The sequence below is a fragment of the Passer montanus genome, unplaced genomic scaffold, assembly GCF_014805655.1.
Source record: "Passer montanus isolate IOZ18808 unplaced genomic scaffold, ASM1480565v1 scaffold29, whole genome shotgun sequence".
Classification (NCBI taxonomy): domain Eukaryota; kingdom Metazoa; phylum Chordata; class Aves; order Passeriformes; family Passeridae; genus Passer; species Passer montanus.
In genome coordinates, this window is record NW_024367596.1 from 11083306 (window position 1) to 11106393 (window position 23088).

The window sequence follows — 23088 nt, forward strand, 5'->3', positions numbered from 1 at the left end:
TTGTTCAAATTAAAAAAAAGCAAGCTTTTCCCCAAAATTAATTAGTCTTCATAATTAGAAATTGTTTTTCAAAAGTGCATTCAATTTATATGCTAGAAATTACCTAGATTATGTTTTGCTGACAGGTATCAGAGTTGGCCATGCATACCTAATGCTCAGAGATATATTAATTACCTTGCTTAACTAGCATGCTCTAATACATTAATAACTCTGTGCCTTGGAGAACTGCTGCTTGCTGAAAGCTTTTTATTGAGATGCAATTTCTTGTGATGCAAAGTTCCTGCTCAGATGACATTCATGCTTAGGCAGAGTTACTGAAAACCATCTCATAATAAAGTTGGAAGCCCTTTCAAAGAAACCTGGTGTAGCTGGGCAGCTGGAGACTGCTGGAAAGCAATGGCTTTGTAAAATTAGGCTTAAGTATGCTTAAAACAAATTATCTTTTCAAAAACACACAGGAAAGGCAGGGACATCTTCCACTAGACCAGGTTGTTTGAAGCCCCTTGCAGCCTGGGCTGGAACAATTCTTCACTGCATGGAAAGGCAGTCATGGGGCAGTAGGATTATACCAAAGAACAGACAAAGGGGTCACAAGAAATGGACAAAAAAACCTGGGGGACAGTCTGGTTGTTTGGCTGCTTGCACTGAAAATTACTGGCTAAGCTCAGATCTTACTGGGCTCTCCTGAATCCCCATATGATGCATTAACCTCTGGAATGGAAAGGTGCTGGGTCTCAGATATGAAAATATTCAGATCCTGAAGCACACCTGCAAAGTTTTTCTACTATTTCTAACATAAACAGAAAAGAAAGAACTGATCTCTACTTTCATGCCACAAGAGAGGCTGTCCACCTGCTCCAAGTTTTTTTCTTTTCCTGCTCTATTTTTTTTCTAGATTCTTTTTTCATGCTGATAAGTGCTTTCAAATCTAGGCTTATGTTTCATCAGAAAAACTTCTCTTTGTGTAAGGTATATTCAGCTATGTCTCCCCTTCTTTAGATTTAGCAGTAGTTTGGGAAGAAAGCAGCACCTCTGGTGAGCTAAAAACTCCAGTTAAGCTTGTTGATCCCTATTCAGTTCAGTACTTTGGTTACAATTTTCAACAAAGGGAGGTTAAATTCCCCAAATCCCACAGAAAGGCATGCAGCCCTGTGAATAGTCTGTCCTTAAATACCTGATTTACTGGATCAAAATAAACTTAAGCATAGGTTTTTATATGCAGAGATCTGGTACAGCAATTCCATCTGGCTGAGAAAGAAAAGAGGCCACGAAAGATTCACTGGCACACACTTTGCTTTCAAAAAGGAGTCTATCTACCTTAAAAAAAAAAATCACATTTGAGTTGATCCAATAACCAAGACATTGAGCTGTGTGTACCTCTGGATCAAGGCACTATGAATATACATGTGGCAAAGACTGAAGCCAAGGTAGACACAGCTGAGTGCTGAATTCCCTGATGAAGCAACTTGTTCTTAAAGTCCTTATTCCTACCCATTTATTTTAATTGATCCCAGTCTGTGCTAAGTTATTTTAATGGTCTCATTATTCTGAGCTTCTAATAACTGAGTTTTAAGAGGAACATATTTCACAAAGACAACTTCAATAAATAAGATCAAAGCTATACTGGGCTGATTGGTTTGGGTTTTGTCCTCTGAAAACAGAGACATATGCCTGATGCATTTTTCAAGAGTGGGGATTAAGGGAAGTCAGTATTAACATTAAGGGTAAGGAAGGTTGGCCCATTCAGTAGTTTCCTTTCCAAATGTCAAAAATACTGTGTTGATTGCTTCATTTGAGGGGGCAGGGGTTTACCAAAAGCACAGACAGAATTTTAGGTGTTTAATTCTCATTTTGAAGACCCCTTAGACTGTAGTACAATGTCCCCTTTGGCTGCTTTAAATTCCTCACCTTTATTAGGAATACAGCAATTTGAAAATGGAAAACAGCAGAGGGAAGTGCCAGGCAGTGATAATGTCAGCTCCCAGAGCTGCTCTGGTAGCACCTGTGAACAGCCAGAACACACAGGGGCTGGAGGGAATGGCCTCTGCAGGCAGTGACAGCTGGAAGGACAAGGCAAAGGAGAAATTACCTCATTATTTTGCTAAGTAATACAAACAGCACTTGTACTGGTGTGTGGGAGTTCCCAGGAGCACAACTCAGCTTTGAAATCAGGCGTTGGAGAGGAACGCGTACAAACAGCCCTGCAGTGCTGCCAGTGCTTTGATAGCCTACAAGGGAGACTCATTTTCCATTTTTCTGTATAGAGAGAGTCACTGGGCAGTCAAGGGAGGCTGAGCTTTGCCAAGATGCTTGTTTATAATCTAGGCTTAAAATAGGCTTTCTACTTGCAAACGTGGTACTGGTGAGATCTCTGAAGGGAGAGATTGTCTGCTGTGAAGTTCTAGGACTGGCACCAAAGTAACAAGAGAAATGAACTTAAAATTCTGTCCAGATACTGCATTAATTTTTTCACTGAATTGCTGTAACATACTAATAAGCAAAGAGGTCAATGGCATATCAGAAATAGGATTTGGATTGTGGTATCAGGTAAAACACCGAGAGTTCAGAATTCTACCCTTGTTCCGAATAGAGAGGTATAGTATCACATCTCTAAAAACAAAAGGCATATTTCCATATTCCTTTGGGAGAAAACAGAATTTAATGTAGTTTCTGACCAATGTTTTCATTGTAGTTTGGTGTTTATGGGTTTGTGTCTCACGTGCACTCTTCTTGTTACTCTTGGAATGTTCAGCCAGATCTGCGGGTACTCAGCCAGTCCATGAGGCCTTCATATTTCCCCTGCTGTAAGATGAGAGTAATGTTTAATGTTAGCTATGCAGAGCTCTCACTACAGAAATGGGGGGAGATCTGTTGGTTCATTTTTGTAAATAGATCCAAGGCTATAAAGAACCCTGTAAGTGATAAATACTGGTATTTTTAACATGGCATTTTCAATGGTCCAGGCAGTTTCTCCATTGAGAGGTCCAGCAGTGTCAGGAATCAATTTAAGAACATGAATCTATCAGGGCAGCCATACATTAGCTCCCAGATCTGCTCTGTCCTCCCCTTGCAGTTACCTTGACAAATCACTCAGTTCAGAGGCACTGCCTCAAACATTATTTCTCTGACAGATAAACCAGGATGCTTCATAAGTGTCGTGCATGGAGCTGGACATGGAAAGCTCAGTTCAGGGAAAGACAAGGCACTCCAGGGTGCTGCAAAGCGGGACTGAGCCCAAAAGTGGGGGAAGTTGCTGTGAGGGTGGTGAGGCTGTGGCAGAGATTGCCCAGAGAAGCTGTGGGTGCTCCATTCCTGGCAGTGTCCAAAGCCAGGCTGGGTGGGGCTTGGGATAGTGGAAGGTGTCCCTGCCCATGGCTTGGAACTGGATGATGTTTCAAGTTCCTCCCAACCCAAGCCATTCCATCTCTCTGTGAAGGGGTGTGAGTGCTGATCTGAAACATGTCCCCTTCTGTTTTTGGAGGGATGGATGCCAGACGATGTGCTAAATAAAGTCTAAGTGAAGAGTGGGATGTGTGACCCTGCCAGCTGGAGGAAGTGAGAAGGACCCTAAAGCTCCTTGTTTATTTCAGCAGGTTAGAAGGCAAAACTGCAATTTTGTTTTTAGGGAAACTTGGATTTTCAGAGTTTGAGGAAACAGGCTTTATTGACCCAGGGCTGGGAGATGGCAGTTCCACGCTCCCACATGGAAGCCATAACCTGCTTGCTAAACCCAGGCTGTGCTTCCCTGCTCTGGTGGACCTTTCATTCCCATGGGAAGCAGGGTGGCACTGAACCATGGGCCACTCTAACTGTGGCATAAACAGAGGAAAGTCAAGCAGGAAGAATTCCTGTGAAGCTTAAAATAGAGATAGGCTCACACTTTGCATCCTGATATTTCAGAGCTTTTCAAGGGTGATGGCCATGACCAGGCTGCTCATAAGACCATGCTGCAAAATCTGAACTGCAAACTCCATTAGTGGAGAAAGGCTGGGGGGAAATTAGCTTTGTGGCACAGCTAATCTCTGCTGCCTTGGTTAATCCTTGCAGCCTGTTGCAGAAATAATTCAGTCACTGTGGGACCCAGACCTTAAACAGCTTGACTGACATCCGCCAAAAAGCCTAAAATATCCTGCAGCAAATCTCTCAATAACTTTCAGCATGTACTGGGGTTTGCTGTGTCACATCCTCAGTTTCTGTATGGCAATGTGTCATGGTTTGAACCTAGCACAATGCCAAGGCCTCCATGACGAGTATATTTCCAAAAGGGTTGCTGTGAGATGTGACCCAGGAACAGAACAAAGCAGGCTTCCATTCGGGGATGGAGAGGTTAACAAACAAGCTGATTCTGACTCAGCTACTGGACAAGAACCTCAAATAGGTTTTTCTCTAAGCACATACTCAACACTAAAATCTAAGAAAATCTGGGTTTTTGCACAAATCCCAGTAGAGTTGAGGCAAGATGTTTTTCTAGAACAAAGGTGTAAATTACAGTAGTTGTGACCTATTCTTCTTTCCTTCTCTAGTAACAGGACTTTTTTTGGATGGGATGTAATAGAGCAAAGTGTATTTGTGTAGGTTTATAGGTAGGTACCTACTTAAAAAAAAAAAAAAAGAAAAAGAAAAAAAAAGAAATAATTTTGGGCCAGGTTATGTCCATGAAATGCTAGATTGTGTCAATCAACTTCTCAGCATTGTGCACTGCCAAAGCAATTTTTCTTTTAAGTGCTGGAAAAAGCAACTGGGTTTGAATTGCAGTTGTAGTTGTTGTTCTCTTGTGTTCAAGACAATATTTCACTGTTCTCTTTTCAAGTCATTTTTTCTCTTCCTAAGTGTTATCTCTCATGTCTTTACATCAGAGTTTGATGTCCATCCTTTTGGTTCAGGTTCACATCCTGGGAGAATTTGCAGAACATGGGTATGAGAAGATTTAGGTCCTTGCTGCTTGTGATATAGCCAATGTGGTGTAGTAAATATGCCTGCCTCTGTCTGGAGAAGCTTTAATTTTTCTGCATGGGAAGGACTTAAAAAAGATCTCTGAATTGTGATTTTAAACTCTGCAGCAGTGTAACTTCCTTCCACAACCCGGGTCATGTGGACATTTGCAGCACAGATGCTGCAACAGTGTTTTTCCTGACAAAGATGTATTCCCACCGAAAGGGAAAAAAAGATGAATAATATTCCATGCTAGTATAAAACAACATATGGGGTTTGTTCCTGCTTGTTGATAGGCTTCCTGGGTTGTGCATGATAATGTGTGTGGCAATGGAGAAACGAGCTGTTTCTCCAAGGACGGGTTGTGATTGTCCTGTGCTTTTATAATTTTCTCTGTGAGCACTCCCAGACTTCAGAAAAGCACAGGAGCAGAGCCTGGAACAGTGGGCAGCCCTGAGCACCTCTGCCTGCCCCTTGCTAGCATGCAGGAGCTCACTGTCAGCCTGGGGCTGAGCAGAGCTGGGGGATGTGGGAGCACAGTGCCAAGGCAGAGCCAGCTCAGCTCAGTCAGCAATTGATGCTGAGCGAGGAAAAGACTTGTTCCTGGGATGGGATCTGTGCTCCCACTGCACAGCCTGGGTGCTTCATCTCCCCTGCTGCCCCAACAGCACCACAGTGTGTCTGTCACCCCTCTGGAAGTACCAGCCCAGACACAAGGGCAAAACCTGGCCTGCTTCTCTTGAATCATTGTGACTTAGTGGCTCCCAGAGAGCAACCATGGCCCCCATTCTGCAAAACTGGAAAATGTGTTTAACCTGAGCCTCCCAGAGACCCTGCCTGGCTGGGCAGCTGGTCCCTTGCAGGCAGCTGCAGAGGGAGCACTGATGCTTGTGAAGAGGAGGGGCAGGCACTGCTCTCCTCCCTGTGCTGGCCAGCCACAGGACCTGAGGGAGCAGCCTGGAGTTGTGTCAGGGGAGGTTTAGGTTGGATATCAGGAAAAGGTTCTGCCCGCAGAGGGTGGTTGGGCTGGAGCAGCTCCCCAGGGCAGGGGTCACAGCACAGCCTGGCAGAGCTCAGGAAGAGTTTGGGCAATGCTCTCAGGCACACGGTGTGACTCTTGGGGATGGTGCTGAGCAGGGACAGGAGCTGGACTCGATGATCCTTGTGGGTCTCTTGCAATTCAGCAGATTCTGTGATCAAGGCTAAAATCCAGCCAAGCTGTATCCAGCTGAATCTGTACAACTCAGTTAATGAGCTAATGCAATTTTGTGTATGATATTCTTTCACCTTTAAAGCTGTATCCAGCTGAATCTGTACAATTTTGTGTATGATATTCTTTCACCTTTGTTTAATTACCAAAAGTACTTCTTAAAAAGGGAGGAAACCTCTTGAGAACAAGAACAAAGTTTATTTTGTAGCCATTGCCAATTAAATATTTTGATCATAATTAGATGCATGCTACATTCAACTTGTGCATAGAAGTTTTTTTGGGTTTTTTTTTTAAACCAATTACAATTTTTTTTCCAGTTTTCCCTCAATCTCTCAGAGTAACAGGGAGATTAACATTCTGAATGATAAAAACCATGAGCTAAAATGATAATAATTAACTCCAACATTGCATGTAATATCTAGAGAAAACTTTCTTATTATGTATGTTGTCTTTAATTATAATTTAAATGTTTGAAAAGGAGAAATTAATTATAATTTTTACCCTGAGATTGGAAAAACTCAAAACCTAAAGCTGATAGAGGATGCTCTGGAGAACATCTTACCCACCATTCAATTTAAACGTCAGTTAAGAGCCCAGCCTCCTGATGAGTTGCTTAGATTTCCAAATCATGATATTCCCTTGTCATTAAAAGCACAGTGTGAGACCAATTTCCAGACCTTGTGCAAATGATAATATCCTTCAGTAACTTGGAATAGGAACGCTCAGGTCACCATACCTGGCATTTTGGAGTAACTCCCTTCCAGGGGCTTTCACACATTAATTTGTCTTTTCAGCGTGTGAGTGTTATTGTGGCACAGGACTGACAACAGAGCTCTTGGACCTCATCTTCAGCTGATTTGTCCTGAGCAGCCCACAATCCTTGCAGAAGTCCAGTGTTACCCTTATTGCCACCCTGCAGACCCTTTCAAGTGCTGCAGCAGAACAAAAGAGAGCAGAAATGACAATGCCCACACTAATGAGAGACTTGCAGATGTAACACTGTTTATAATTTATCTGCTGCTGTTCCTTCAGTAAACAGAAGCCACTTTTAATAATTATTTCTTATCAATAAGCTTAGATAGGTTTTACAAGTCATAATATCTATCACATGCCTAATTAAATTAATTAGGGGGGTTTTATTGCTGTTGCCAATTACAAGTGATCTTCAGAACATTCCTGAAGTCTCTAATTATAACTTATCTCTGTCTATTTGTATAATGGCTGAGTGTTGTGCCACTGAAGAGCAAACTCATATAATCAAATAACATGTCCTTTAACACTGTTGAATTAATAAGAGTTGTACAAGTCCAGGTTTACAATTAAATGAGTCCTGGGGAAGATCTGTGAGGCCAGGAGAAATTTGGTTTTGTTTGAAAAAAATTTTAAAAAAGTATTTATCCAGTGGGTTTTTCTTTATAAAACATGTATTTTTTGTAGTAGGAAATAAATGTGTTTTGCAGCAGTTGATGCTAAAATATGGGGATAACACCTTTGGAGAAGTGTTCTGTAGATCTTGGAAAGATGAGTATTTATTCTCAAGTTGAGGGAAAATTGTAATGCTATAGAGTTTCAAGTGTTCTAATTTAACACAGATAATTATTTAATTTAAGTGAACTTTAGAGATTAATTTTCAGGGTGATTTTATCTCAGCCTAGCAGGGAAGGGACCATATCACAAGAGCTTGCCTCTCCACTGGTGGTTTTTTATGATACTGAGAAGCTTTATGTGCTCCCTCAGGGCATGATGGCTGCTTCTGGACCTCCAGGTTACAGGGATGTCTTTGCCAGGGTGCATGATTCTTGCTGTAATCACAGGCATCCCATCATTCATCCAGGAAGGCAGGGATTTTGTTTATATGAAAGAAAAAATTTGTTTATATGAAAGAAAAAGAAATATGAGAAGAGGAATGCAGCATCTCCAGCCATTAATAAACAAAAACTCTGCAAAGTGGTTCTGAGAAGCTGTGGTCTGAGCTCAAGTCAAAAGTATCAAGTATCAAGTCAAATTTCAGCCGCATTTCAAGGTTTTTGGGAACTCTTTCAGCAGTGCTGCATTGTGCAGTTTTATGATTTTTTTTCCATCTAAGTGGACATTTTGATAGAGAGGAATGCCTGTTGCCTTCTGTGATGCACTCTATAATCCGAACTTACATCATTCAAGCCTGTGCTTCCTTCCTTTGACTTATTTCTCCAGTTTTAGTTCAGGTTCAAAAAGAAGGCTGAGCTTAAACAGCTGGGTTACACTGAAATTCAGTGTCTGTACATACACACAGCTGGTTTTCTTCTCCCTCAGTAGCACTGCATCTGTAGGAATGCACAGTGACCAAACTCCATTAATTCCCTTTCAATTCAGCCCCTGATTTACAAACCAGAAGCATTGTTGCCACTTTCCAGGACTGTGCAGGCACTGGTCTTGTTTTCTGGTGGAAATGATAAGGCAAACTGCTCCAGCCACTCTTCTTATTCACTTTTCCTAATGCATCCAGGTCCCCCCCTGTCACTTAGCCATGGGCTTCAGTAGGATTTTCATTGAGAGCAGCAGTTTGTACATGTCTAAGCATGTGTGCATATAGGTACATGTGTATGTACATGTATAAGCATTTCCCTCGGCAGGCAACAATTCAAAGAGGTCAGAACAGCACTACTGATGATCCCAGCCAGGCAATCCAGGCAGTAACTTGGCTTGGCTGGAGGTCAAGAAGCTCTGTCTGTTGTCTGCGAGCAGAGCCAAGCCAGGCTGGTTGGGATGCCAGGGACTGTGGAGCAGATCTGGGAGCTGGAGTCCAACCACAGCTACCAACTGTTGGCCAGGGAGGTTTGAGCTCTGGTTTGCCGGGGTATCCCTCTGGGGATAACCAAGCACAGTCACAAAGACTGGAGCACAGTCTGGGTTGCACTGGTGTTGGTGAGGCAGAAGTTATTAACCCATGGAACCTCATACATGAGATAAATAACAAGGTAATACTAAATGCCTTGAAGTTGCCTCACAACCACTCAGAGAATCTCTGAGGATCTTCCATGTCATCACAAGAGCACGATGCATTTCAAGTGTCCTCTTCAGGTCCTCTGACTATCCAAAGGGATGGTGCTCAGACACTTATGATTGGGATAGCTGAGGGAAGTAATTACTGTAATTACACTTGTGTCTGTGTGCTGCAGTACTAACGAGCCACATTGCATTTGCTGTAACTAAGAAAGCCAATGGAGATAAAGGCCAAGCACAATTAGCAGCTCACAGGGCTGCTCCTGGAGCTGGTGTAGTCTATTCCTCTAGTTTGGCTATTCAGGTAAATTTTCCTGCTGGCAGCTCCAGCTGACACTCAGTGCATTGCCCTGCTGTTTCCTCCTTCTAAGCTGTGAATTAACTGAGTCCTGTGGCCATAGGTGAGGTAAAGTTCACTGATCTTTCATGCCTCTTGACAGGACCAGGCACATGAACATGCAGCTCCACTTCTTAGAGTGAAAGGCCGAATTTGTATTTCGCAAAGGAAAGGATTAAAATGCCATCAAAGGTGAAAGAATAAATTTTCAGGGTGAAAACTTCAATTTCAATGAAATTATAGCAGTAGACCTAGATAAATGTGAGGGTGGGTTGGCAGTGAGTTTGGAGGCAGTCCATTTGCTGATTAAATTTGATTTTATACGTATAGCCATGCTAACCCCCAATTATCGTTATTCAGGAAAAGCACCTGGATTAATCAGACCTGCCACATCCATCTTTTTCTAATGCTTATTCCACTGGCTGTGACTCCTACAGAGGAAAATTTCACCAACTGATTAGTTTTACAGCTCTTATATTTCTAAGCTGCAAGTAGGAAGAACCAATATCAGATCTCCCCACTTCCCAAACAGGCTGGAAGTGTTATCTGCAGGGTAATTGGGAAACCTGCCTTCCAGCAGGGCTCCTGGGAGCCTGGGGTGCATGCCCGAGGTGTGTGGCAGGGCTGGGTTTTCTCCCATGTTCCATAAGTCATGTCACAAAAAGTGAGATGCCCTGGTACTGCCATTCTTTCTGCAGTGAGGAGCGTGGCAGGATGCAGTGTGGGGTGAAGGCAGGAGTTTGTTTTGGGGTGACAGCCCCAGCTCCCAGTGCACAGACAGACACACGTGGTGCCAGAGCTGCCTCTGCCAGGCTGCCCCTCCAGGGGGGTGCTGCAGGGGAAAGGATGTGAAGGGAGGAGAAGGTTTTGGGCACAAGGACGGGACTGAGCTAGGCTGTACCCTACGGGCAGGGGTGCAGCAGCTGGGCACTGGCTCACTTCACTGATCTGGGCTCCAGCAGTGCTGCCACCCACTCTGGACCAGGTCTGGGATGTCACCCTGCTCCCAGCCTGTGCTGACCTTGCAGCAGTGAAGAGAGGATGCCTTTAAATCAGGTGCCTCAGCAAGAGGCAGTTCTGGCTCTTCCCCCTGTGAGAGCTGGGCTGTCTGAGGGATGCAGGATGCAGAAACACCCAGCCAGGCTCTCTAATTGTTTCTGGCCACTGACTGACTGTAACAGCCCGTGGATTCTCAGGCTATTCCCTGCTAATTGAAATGACTGTGGAAGAACAGACTTTGCCACTACTCAGACATCTCTTTTGAGCCAAAGGAAATCTATCCTTTATAGTTTCCTCCAGCAAGTGAGATGACATCAGCTCTGTGGGTGGACAAATGTATTGAAAACCTGTCAAAATTCATAGTATTTTCAGAGATGCAGATATGCTTGAGCTAGAAATGCTGTTATAATCAGCTAATGTCAGCTCCTTTCTATCACAAAGGTTGGAGAATCTCACCCAGGCAGTTTGACAATTTCCAAATCTAGAAAAATTGAATCTAAAGTCAGAGCTGAACTGCTCAGCAAGAAGGTCATTAATACTGAGACAGATGAGACAGAATAGATTCTCCATAGCTTATTTTTTTTCTTTTTCTTACAACTACATGATTTTCCTTCTGATAATGTGATGCTAATGAGAATTATTTTACTGATCTAAAATGTGCTAACTGGTGTCTTGTGGTCTGTATCACACAGAAAATGTGAATGCTTTGTTCTGCCTTTGGCATCCACAAATCTTTGGAACATGGGATGTCTGAGAAGTGGGTTTGTTTCACTCATTTCAAGATGGGTGACAAACCTTCTTACTGGGAACCTACCAACATATTAAGGAAAGTCTGGATGCTTGTGTGCATTTGTTTGGCTGCAGGTTAAGTTTTGGCCATGAAACAACATGTCCTGAGGACATGCATGGATGGGTTTCACAGCACTCAGTCTGCAGTATGAAGGACAATTTGGAGAAGGCCAAAAATTGTTTTCTTCCCCTTTTTGATCCTCACGTTCACTGTACCTTTCTCTTTCTCTGTACCTTCCCCCTGTGAGTAAAGAACATGGCTGTGTTCTTCCTTTATTAAAACAACTCCAATTTTCTTTTCTACATATGAAGAATTATTGTAGCCCTCCTGCCCTCTCTTGTTTCCCAGAACATGTTTTCCTTTGGTTCTGATGGATCAGTTTGCACCATTGAAACTCAATGCTCTGAAACCTCACATGAATTTTATAGACATGCAATAAGATTTTGAAAGTTAATAACACATTGTTATGGAGAAGAAAAGCACTTGAACAAAAGCATGGGAAATTACACACAGATCAGAAGTTCTGAAAGATTTTGCAAGTTCATAATGCCTTATAAATACAAAATGAGTTTCTCAAAGGGGCAGTCTGAGCACCTCCCAAAGGGAGGAAAATCATGGTGTAAATAGTCTGAGCAGGATGCAGTGCTTTCTGCACACCTCCTGGCAATGCAAATGCTCACAGCCCTTTCCTCACAGGTCCTGGCTTCATAAGCAGCCACCAGCACAGTTTGTATCTTTGCTGGATTTCCCAGCCTATTTTTGAAGAGCTGCCTGACTTCTATTCCATGCACAGCTTTGCAGTTCCCTAAGTGTCAAATCTAGGATGGGATTTCCACCCCCACCCTTTACTGCCTCACTGCCAGCTCCACAGAGTGTCTGATCTCTCCCCAAGCCAACCTTTCTCACTTCACAACTTTTCTCCTTGCAGTTTGAGCTGGGTTCCCAGTGCAATCTCAGTCTGTTATTTCCTAGAAGACAAACAGCCCAGCAAGGGGGAAGTACTTTAGGGCATATTCCTCCTTATTTTCTTTCTTTGCTTCAATCTGGTATCAAAACCTGTTTTAAAAGCATCTCTCCCACTCTTCACAAATATTCAGAATAATTTGATTTCCCCACTCTGCTCTGGAAAGATTTTTCTTTTCTGTCTGTCACTCAGGCATAGGCAAATATCTAGTATTATTATTCCTGCTGAACAGCTCTTTCCTGCTATGATGGCTCTGCAAAGGACTTGGAGATAATGCAGCCACCAGGACTGAGGGCTTGGTGACAGTGGTGAGTTCAGCCAGAATTTTGTGCTGTGTGCCATTGTGCCCACATGCAGAGCTGTGACTTCCTGGCTAAATATGCTTTGGCTGTGACAAAAGCACAGACAAGACATGAGAGAATCTTGACTTACTGAGGACACAGGTAGTGGAAAGTCCCCATGAGCTAATGGGAATATGATGCAAAATATCCAGGCCCAGCCCAGGGGAGAAGGGTCTTTGGATCCTCCTGGTGAACAGCCTGTGAATGCTAATGTTGCTAATTAGTTGAGGGAGATGCTGTTATAAATAGAAGAGCTCAATGAATCTTTTTTGTGGCAGATAAGCGTACAATGAGTTTAGTAATTTCCTGTGTAAGAGCATGGCGATATTTGTAAAGCTATTTTTAATTGTTCATTACTGTTAATTACTTGGTTTTTTTTAAAAAAAAAGAGACAGCATTATGAAAGAATTGAAATATATTGGAAATAATCATCAATCAGAATGCTCCTTGCAAGCTGCCTGCCAGGGAACATTGTCAAGGTAGCAGACACATGTACTTGCAACCAACAGTGATCTTGCAGGCTGACATGAATTTTGAGCACTCACATTTTTATTTTCATCGCGTTTTTCTTTTTATTGTAAACAGCTTCCTTTCCCTCTCTCCATGGGACGGGGGACTGCAGGACTTTGCCTTAGACAGGGAGAAGAGATTCTGCAAAGTCCAGACTTTGTCTGAATTGCTGTTCTCACCAGAATAGTGACCCACAGCACATGAAATATATTCCTGTGTCAGGAAATCTCCCCATCTCTAACACGTGGGGAGTTGCAGCAGACTAACAGCTGATGCTTCAGCACTCCTGTCCAAATGTTGTTGCCCAAATGCTTGACAGTGAATTAGCTGCTAATAATGGATCACCAGACTCTTCAGGAGTGAAACATTTACAAGAAGCGACGTGCTGCCAAGTTTAAAGTCTGGGAACACAAGGCAATTTCAAACCTGTCATTTCCTCCCAGAAAGGGGATTATTGCTTTGTTATCAAAAAAGATACTATGTTATGTAGCTTTCCTGCCCTTGAATTACTTAGGTCACATGGGATGGCCATGGGTTGTATTGAAAATTGCATCTTTTGGGCCTGTTTATGTACTGGATGTATGTCTATATATCCAGTGTGGAGTTCACTGGCTATATGCATGCCCAGTGCAGGTGCACAGACCATATACATGCAAGTCTCTGTGCTTACAAACATGCCAATTGCCTCAGACAGCCCCTGTAACAGAGATTTATTGCCCCTGTTCCTGGCAGTCAAGGTGCCTCCTGTGGTAGGTGCAAGGAATCAGTGCAGCACCCGAGGCACTGGCTGAGGGGAAAGCTGGCAGGAACCCTGCTTCATCTTTGGTGCCATGAGCCTTTGGCTTATCTGGCTGAACTTACTGCTTTGTCCAGGGAGAGGTGCTCTGAGAGCCATCTCTTGATCACAGCTCTTCTATAGCTGTGCTTGTTCCTGCTCATCAACACACAAAGGACCTGGCAGATGACAAAGTTGCCAGTTCGTGTGGAGTGAGGATGGTGCTGTTCCATGAAGAAAGCAGCAGCTGATCCCACGCTGATTTTGGGTGAGCCATCTTGTACTCCCTGCTGGGTTTTGCAAGAATTTCTGTGGATGCTGGTGTTCAGAGTGTACAGAGCTTCAAGTAATGCATTCACATGTCTGTACTGCAGAAAAGTGGGAGATGGATTGGACCTAGTTTTTAAAACATTTGAAATCCTAAATCAGAAAATGTATCTCAGCCATGTTCTGGCTTTCCAGAAAAGCTGACTGTCCCTTTTACTAGTTAAAGAACAAGAACTGGGGTAACAAATTCGTAGTAAACTACTGGTTTGTAGATAAAACATTCTGCAATTTTTAGCCTTGTTTCATTTTTGTTATGATATTGAAGCATACAGTGATAACAAGGCACACTAATATTTTATTTGTATCTGGTAATTAACAATATAAATATTCTCAGGGTGCTCTCAGGTCTTTTCTTTTGCACATTCATTTCCTCTGCTTCACAGTCTTTAGTTAAACTGGCTTGAAAAATTACATTTTTCAGCATGTGCATGTTTCTTGAGGAACAGTTTTAACTTGAATAAAAGTTGATTTCTTGCAGCTCCTCAAAAGCTGAGAATTTATGCAGAGTATTCAAGGCTAATTTCCTGTAGTTTTCCAACTGAGGCTGTCATCATGATCTACAGAGAACAGCACCCAGCCTTACATGAGATATAGCAATGATTCCATCTTCTTGTGTAGTGAAATAAATATGTATGTGTGATGTATCTACACATCTATAGTATATGCCCTGTACATATGTCTTTGGCACTTCACTTAAATATGTCAGTTAAAATAATGTGTTTGAATATTTAGCCCATAAGCAAAACACTGAGAGATTATGAACTTTGAATAAATTCTGATAGTTAATATGCATATGCATTTACCTTTGCAGGGCAGTACCTGCCTTACAAAATGGTGTTGTACTGCAGAATTGCCTTTGATTTACAGCTCTACCAATGTGCTGATTGACTCAAAGGAATTGAGACAGCAGGTCTGTCTCTGGCATAAGATTTAATGTATTTCTTTTAACTGTTTCTTTCTAAGTGCAAGGCAACTGCACCAGTTAAGAGGCACTGGCATGTTTTAAAAGGGCTTTTCCCTCACAAAAGCAGGTATAAACCATAGGAAATCTAAATTTGTCGCTGCATGAAAATCAGAGGGTAAAGAGAGGCTGTTTGGAGGGCTCATTGTTTGAGAATTCCTTTTAGGAACCTTTCCATCAGCAAATCCGTAGACATCTTCACTTCTTACTCTAAGCCAAGCAGAAAAAAAACATTATGCTTTCCTGTCAATGCCTTGGATTAAAAATGACTAAACGAGCATTTGTGGCAGGTTAATTGCTCCTTGGGTGCTTGCAAGCCCTGCCCAGGGTGGGTGTGAATATTAACTGCAGCCAGCAGCTTTCCGCGCGGGGCGGCCGTGCCAGCACACGGTCCCCAGCAGGCTCCTGCCCAGCCAGCGTGTGCAGCACAAGGTCAGCTCGACCTTCCTCCCCTGCTCCCTTATTGTTTCAGCTGTTGCTTGTCTGAATCAAGAAATCTGCTCCCAAAGCAGAGCAGCAACCCTGAGATGGAGGGAGGGGAGGGCAAGGGGCTTGGAGTAAAACTATTATTCTTTAAAGGGTTCATGGGATGGATCCTATGGCACAGAAATGTTTAGTCGATGTTTCAAGCCCACCTGTCTATCACACAGGCACAGAAACGCTGCTTCTCTTTTCTCCAAAGGCTTATATTCATATTAAAGCAAATAAATGGTGCACTAACATTTGTATTCACCTCAGATTAGTTGGAGAAGCATGTACTAACACTTGGAGGTTGTCAGGATTATATACAATCAAAGCAAGAATTGTGTTTTTATGACTGCATATAAACATGTGCCCTAGGGCTTTGTTTCCTCTTGGTATTTCATTCTGCTCAGATCTCCAGCTCTCTGAGTGTGTGCACCCCTGGAAATGTGGGAAAACGCTCTAAGAGAAGTGACAGCAGAACTAAAGAGTGGCCAGGGCTGGTCTTTCCACTCAAGTTTTGGGATTACTCTGAGGAGGCTGCCTTGTCTGCTCTCCAGAGGCTGTCATCATGAGTGGCACTCAGATAAAGTCAGGTTACTTGGTCTGATCAGGGATGTAACATTAGAAATAGAATGTGCAGTAATCTTTCATATTCATCCAACCCCTCATTTCTTTTGTGCCTCATGCAACTGTTAATGCATTTATTCTTGCAATGCTGTCTTGGAGCAGGGTGGTTCTGTGATCCTTCTTTTGCAGGGAGGGATCTGAACTGCAAAGTCACGTGGGGAATGTCAGGCAGGAAAACTGAAGGCAGGAAAGGGAGCAGGACAGCTTTCTTAAAACCTTAGAGACATTCCTGTGCTGGAGGCTGATCCTGGGGGAATGAGGATGGAGCAGGGCAGGCACACAGGTGTGGAGTGACTCACTTTTACGTGTCCAGTGCCCTGCACCTCCTCAGATGTCTGAGTGGCAGCAGCAGGTACCATGGTACCAGCTGCATTCTTGGGATGCATATTGGTGACCCTTAGTGGTGAATTTGGGCATCCAGGATAAGGACAAAGTCTGCTTTGGGCTAGGGAGACAACCCCAAGAAGCATTTATCAACTGAGATTTTTTCAGTGATGCATTACCACTGCTCTGGACCCTGTCATATGGTTCTTTCCTACATGTTTGCTTTGCTTTGGCTTGCTTTCAGTTTTCTTTGCTGTCCCCAGAGATTAATTCAGCTTGTTGTGTGGATCCAGCTGGGCACAGGAGGGAGGTCATGGCCTGAGATTAAGTTTTGATCTTGACCTCATCCCTAGTTTTAATTTTGTGACCAGAATAGAAGTCAAGTATAAATGTATGGACTTTGAGTCTGTCTTAAGTCTCTGACACATCTTAATAGTGACATCCTTCTTGACACTGCAACATGAAGAATTCTGTACCAATTAATTTTGTATCTTTGGATGTAACTTTGGCTTTTAGCTGGATTTAGCTCCATGGACCAGACCCCATCTGCTTTGGTGGGTGAAGGGAGATGCAGATGTCTCAAAATGTAGCCAAGTTCTTTTGCAGTGACTGGTCAATTCTTGATGTAAATAACAAACTCCAGTGACCCAGCAGCAGTCTCCAAGTTTGTTATCTCAGCTGGCCCAGTGGAGGGCGTGAGGGCTACAGCCAGGGCTGTTCCCAGGGCCATCCTGCTGCCCTGCAGGTAATTTCAGGGTATGCTCCTCTGCAAAGCTGGCAGAGCAGGTATGTGAGTGTGATAGCACCTACTGAAAGACATCACTTGTAATCCTTTGCAGGCTTTTATTTTTCCTTTTCCTCTTGTGCTATTTTTACTCTGGTTTGAACCAGTGTTTAATTTGCCTCTTTTCACTTCTTGCCTCTAATAACAACTCTCTCTCTCATCTCACTGCTTTGCCTGATCATTTTTCCTCCCTCTTTGTTAGATGTCTGGTTTCTCATATTCTCCTTTCTTCTCTCCCCCTGTCTTGCACACTCCTCCTCTCACACATTCTCATGTATTGTTTATCTGCACAGCTCCCCAGGGCACATTCAGCAGGTGTCTTAGGAGGCAGGGGAGAGGGTCACAGCCCTGCCAGCTGCCTGGACACATGCACACAGAGCCATTTCCACCAGGGAGGCAGGCCAATGTCTGCCAAGGAAAGCCAGCTTTGGTAGCCCAGCAGGGCCAAGCAGGCAGTGCATGGAGCCTGCTGCCTCTTGATGCAAAATGTGCCCCTTTAACCACTACCTTGTCCCCCTGTTTGTCCTGTTGTTCTGTTTCCATTTCAGCAGCATTCTGATGGCATTTTCTGAGAGGATTCTCTTGTGCAAGGCACAGTTAGCACACTGCCTCCCTGTCAGAGCTAAAGGTGTGAGCTGGCAGCCTGCAGGAGGAGGGTCTTTACAAACCCACCAGGCAGCAGCTCCATGGCCCCACGAGGGTCTGGGTCCAGGTCACTGGGCTCACTGAACCCCTGCTTTCTTTTGACCAAGCTGTTGCAGTGGTGCCACGCCTTAATCTCGAGCTCACCCCCTGACCCTGCTCCTTTGCAGGGGTGTTTCAGACCTGTAGAAAAGTGTAGAGCATTGGGAGTCCCTGCACGACAGCTGGAATTCATGGGGTGTAGTTTCCTCTGGACTGGTCTGCCACAGCTGGCTGACTGTGGTCTCTAAGGGAAAAACTCTGCATTTTGATTGTTGTCCATGCCAGGGTCCCATTTCTGACATCTCTGCAGTGTGTCCCCTGCTTGAAGGACTTTTGTGGTCTCTCATACACAGAGAGTTATTTTCAGGCTTATCTGCCTGTCCTCTACCACTCAAACACAGTCATACCATAGCACTGGCTTCAACAAAATGGTGCAGGATTACCAAAATTGTGTTTTCCTCATGAAAAGGGCAGCCAGGCTTGCCACAGCTGGCTGACTGTGGTCTCTAAGGGAAAAACGCTGCATTTTGATTGTTGTCCATGCCCAACATGGTCCCATTTCTGACATCTCTGCAGTGTGTCCCCTGCTTGAAGGACTTTTGTGGTCTCTCATACACAGAGAGTTATTTTCAGGCTTATCTGCCTGTCCTCTACCACTCAAACACAGTCATACCATAGCACTGGCTTCAACAAAATGGTGCAGGATTACCAAAATTGTGTTTTCCTCATGAAAAGGGCAGCCAGGCTTGCCACAGGACTGGTTTTCTGTCTTTCTGCCTTTTATCCCTCGGGCAACAAGCAGCTCCCCATGCACTTGTAATCAAACATTGAGGGCACCTTCAGCTCCCTGTGCTTGTCTTACCTGTGTCACCTGCCAGTCCTGGCTCAGCTCCCCATGGCAGCAGGTTCCTTCAGACAGGCGTGGGGCTGTGGGACCATCCCCAGGCAGTTCCCCCCTTCTCTGGGGCTCTTCTCAACCCACTGCAAGGCTCCAAGGCAGCAGAATTCAGTGGAGGGAAGAAGTAAGAGTACAACCAAGGATATTGCTGGGTAACTCCACGTACAGCTGGGACTCATCTCCCATCTAGCAGCTCACGCATGCACACATGTATTTTGGGTTTTCAAAGAGTGGGAGTAGTATGGTCAAGTTTTCCTTTTGCATTTTCAGTTTGCTTCTCTCCACCCCCAACAAACATCTCTCTGGCAGAAAAGACCAGGAGAGCAGTGTACCTAAGATCTGCCAGATGCGTGACCCCCTGCTGATAAAAAAACCCTGAAAATCATCATAGGCCTGTTTAGTTATTCTTGTATTGTTAAAAAGAGCTGAGAGCCTGTCTCAGCAGCAGTGATTTAAGTGCTCCTTCAGCCCTAAATACTGCTAGAGCCACCCTGAAGGAGCTTTCTGTGCCATTGCCAAGGGTGTTGGGCCAGCCCTCAGTGACTTTGTGTCCTTTTGTCACACAGGATGCTGCAGGACAAGGCTCACATGGCCTCGTGTGGAGTCAGCATGGTCCCATCACCTGTGGATGGAGCTGGCTGCTGCCACCACTGATGGGAAGATTGGGGTCTGACAGCCAGGAGCTGGAGCAGACACAATAGCTGTCTGGATGGTTAAGTAAGTCTGTTTTTTCCCATTTCTGTGGGAGTTCTGAGGAATATGTAAACTGTTTTCTTGCTTGCTGTTTTGGAACAGAAATTAAAATCTCAAATGGTTGATGGCAGAGGTGTAAAGGAAACAAGAAGTCTGGATAACCTCAATATTTCATCTTTGATTTTGACTTCCTAACATTTTATTTACTTCTTCAGAAGCCAAGAAATCAGTTAGCATGCAGAATAAAAGTGTTTATCAAGAACAGAAAGGAAGAAAAGTTTTTCCATGTTCTTTTTCTCACAAAAGGTCTAAACATACAGCAAAGAAACATTTAAAAAATACAAAAGAAAAAAAGAAGCTGATGGGTAAGAGGAATAACTGATGACTGAAGGGTGTATAGGGAATGTGCTCTTTGTGTATCTGCTATATCATGAGCCAAAGCTAAGAGTCAAACTGAAAGACATCCGATTAGTTAACAACCTCTCCATTTAAATACATTCCAAAAAGTCAAATTATAGCAGGAAGAATCTGGGCTCGCCTCCGTCTCTGCCCCAAAATATCATTGTTCATTCTCACAGCCTGGCCAGAGGCCAGCTGCTTCCAGGCTTTTAGCCACAGGGTGTATTTAAAAACCATTCTGTGTTCCTGTTTTTCTGTCAGTCCAAGGGAAATCACTGTAAACAACCATTTTCAAGTGTGCCCATGTCCAAACAGAGGCTGCTGCTGGGCTCTCTGGGGCTGGTTGGGGCAGGGGGCAGAAAGGATGAGGAGCTGCAGAGCAGGGCACTCCAGCCTCTCCTTCTCCTTCAAACATCTGCTCAAGCCTGAGAAGGGGTTTTCCAGCCAGGATCAGGCTCTGCAACAAACCATGGGAGCTGGTTTGAGCTCTGCACATGACACCAGTGGAAATCTGGTCAGTGGACTCCCCTGATGGTGGCAGTCCATCACAGCCTGCTGGGCTGGATGAAACCCCAAGGAAAAGACAAAGCTATTGCACAGAACTGTCAAAACCCCCCAGACAAAACAGGTGAGGGAGGCAAAACTCCAAGGAAAGCCTCCAGCTGAGAGTGTGTTTGGTCCTTGTTTTTCCTGTGGATCTAGGCATGGATTTTGTGAGCTCCCCAACTCCACAGCCTGACTGCTGTGTGACAACACAGGACCAGTGAAGTCCTCTCGTATTTCTTTCAAATTACCTCTGCAAGAAAATTAATTTTAAAAAAGTCAAGACCCTTTCTCCCCCTTATTTCAATTGCACAGTGGGAACAGGGAATAGTTATTTGGGTTTGGGGGTTTTCTGTATTTTCTATATACATGGACATTTTCCTTTGAAAATACGCGAAGAAAGCAAGCAAGCAGTGAAAGCCAGCTCTGATTAAACCCTAAGCCTCTCAGCTGTTGCATTCATTTCCTTTGCCCTGTTTGCCTTCTTTACAGTCTAAAAAAAGCTTCTGCACTGTGCAGGGCCCTTTTGCCAGGGCTGGGGGTGGGATGGCAGTGGTGCTGAGGACTGCTGAACCACTGGGACTGTGAAGGCCACTGCCCTGCTCCACTGCAGCAGCTGCCCCCTCTCCCCATCATTTCTGTGGCACCTCTGGGAGCTGGTACTGCCACATCCACTTATTTCATCAGGGGGAAAACAGATCCTGCATCTCTATTCCAGTTTTGTGGCAATTCTCCTGAGCTAGGAAAGGATGACCACTCACAGACCATACCAGGTGCAGTCAGAGCCTGCTTCATTCCCTGCAAGGCTTGCTGTGCCCCTGCAGAGTTTGTGCGCTCAGTGCCTGGTTCCCCCCGCAGGCAAAGACCTGCTCCCAGAACAGAAGCATTTCCAGACCTATTTCTGTCCTCTCATGTGAGAGCTACGGGCTGGTTTCATCATGTCTCAGTACTCAGATATATATATATATATCATTTGTAGGATGTCTCCATCTCTGCCTGGGACTGTGTTTGCTCGCACACATGCACTCGCACAAACTGTAGGTGGCACTTTGAGAATTAGCAAAGATGCTGCTGTGTCCTGTGCCGGGGCACGGCTCTGTGCACCAGCCAGGGGGAAGGAGGAGCAGAAAAATGGATCAGTTACTAGGGAGAAAGGCAGAGATGGAGCAGAGCCTTCCCGGGAAAAAAAAAACTCGTTCCTGCCTTCACTGGGATGCGGCATTCAGCTGCTTACAGCCTGTGGGAGAGACGTGCCAATACCCTGTACTTTTCTCTACAGTATGTTTTATTTATCTGCCTCAGAGGAGGAGGTTTGCTGTAGTTATCACCCCAGGAGTTCAGCTGGATACAAATGTTAACCAACTGGAGGGGAAACAGCTTGCTCCAAAGGTTTTATCGTTGTTTAGTACGCAGCGAGCCAGTGCCAGGCACGGATTATGCATTTACAGAGCTCCTGGCCCTCTCCTGCCTGAATTGTCAGGAGGGGAATTCAAACCACACTGATCAATTTGCTGTCTGTCAGCAGCTGGGAACTGAGGGGCAGCCCTGGATCGATCCATTCTTGGAGCGCTGTCCTCATTTCAGGGATTACATGGTTTCCCCTGTGCTGTGTTAACACTTTAGGTGCTGGGTATGCAGTGAGCTCTGTGTGTGGTTATCACTTTAGCATGATATCTTAGAGAAGATTGTTCAGTATATGAATCTTGCACAAAGCTTGCTGTGGATGCTCAGTGTTGCTCTGTATGAGATGGAGGCTGGCCTCTGATTGTATACCAGGGAGTCCCTTCTTTCATTCAGCATAAACCTAGACGCTGGAAATTATTCTGTGCTTTGCATGAAGCTCTGAATGCCTCTGGAATGCACAGCCCTGGTATAATACTAAAGATGAAAATGGAGAGAAGTTTGCTGCAGTTCACTTACTGAGAAGCCCAGAAATGCTTCTCAGCCTGCTGAAGTGCCATCACATGAAAACTTGCAAAGTTTCTGGCCTTTCTGGCATTGGGAGAGGATATGTGAATGTCATCATTCATTTTTAAAAACAACTAAGCAGCTTAGAAGTCTGTAGGAGTGGGGCCATGTGTGAAGAGTTCCAATCCTTTGTGGTTTGGAAATTGTGGCTGTTTTAGTCCTTGGAGATGACCTCAGGATCCCCTTTTGCATTTCTCACTGAGAGAGCTGCTCTCAGCTGCTGGGATGTGGAGCCCAACAGCAGCTGAAAAGCCAGCCATGGGAGGGAAGTGCCAGTTTGTGGGCATCTGGGGTATTCTCAGTTGCTGGCAGCAAAACTTAGCAGCCAAAAAAGTAAAACTGGTCTGGGACCATGCCCTATAAGCCCCTGGCAGGGGCCCTCAGAGCTGTGCCTGCTTAGATAAGCAAGGTCTGGAGAAGAGATCACCTTCAGCTGCTGCTCCTGCCTAACCTGTGCTTGTTCTCACCATTCAGGCACTGGGTTTGGATCCAGTGTCAGTCCCAGCTGTTATTGGCAAAGTATTTCCATTCCTCTTTCCTACTTGAGCACCTTTGTTCACTGATTGCTGCAAGTT

General features: G+C 44.5%; 1 long non-coding RNA gene across 1 annotated transcript in view; it reads left to right on the forward strand.

Annotated features, from left to right (window-relative positions):
- Window positions 1-23088, forward strand: part of LOC120504420 — a 126072-nt gene that overhangs the window by 102677 nt on the left and 307 nt on the right. Inside the window, exon 2 of the long non-coding RNA XR_005628015.1 lies at window positions 19477-19627. This is a non-coding gene — a long non-coding RNA (uncharacterized LOC120504420). The remainder of the gene's footprint in view (window positions 1-19476; window positions 19628-23088) is intronic.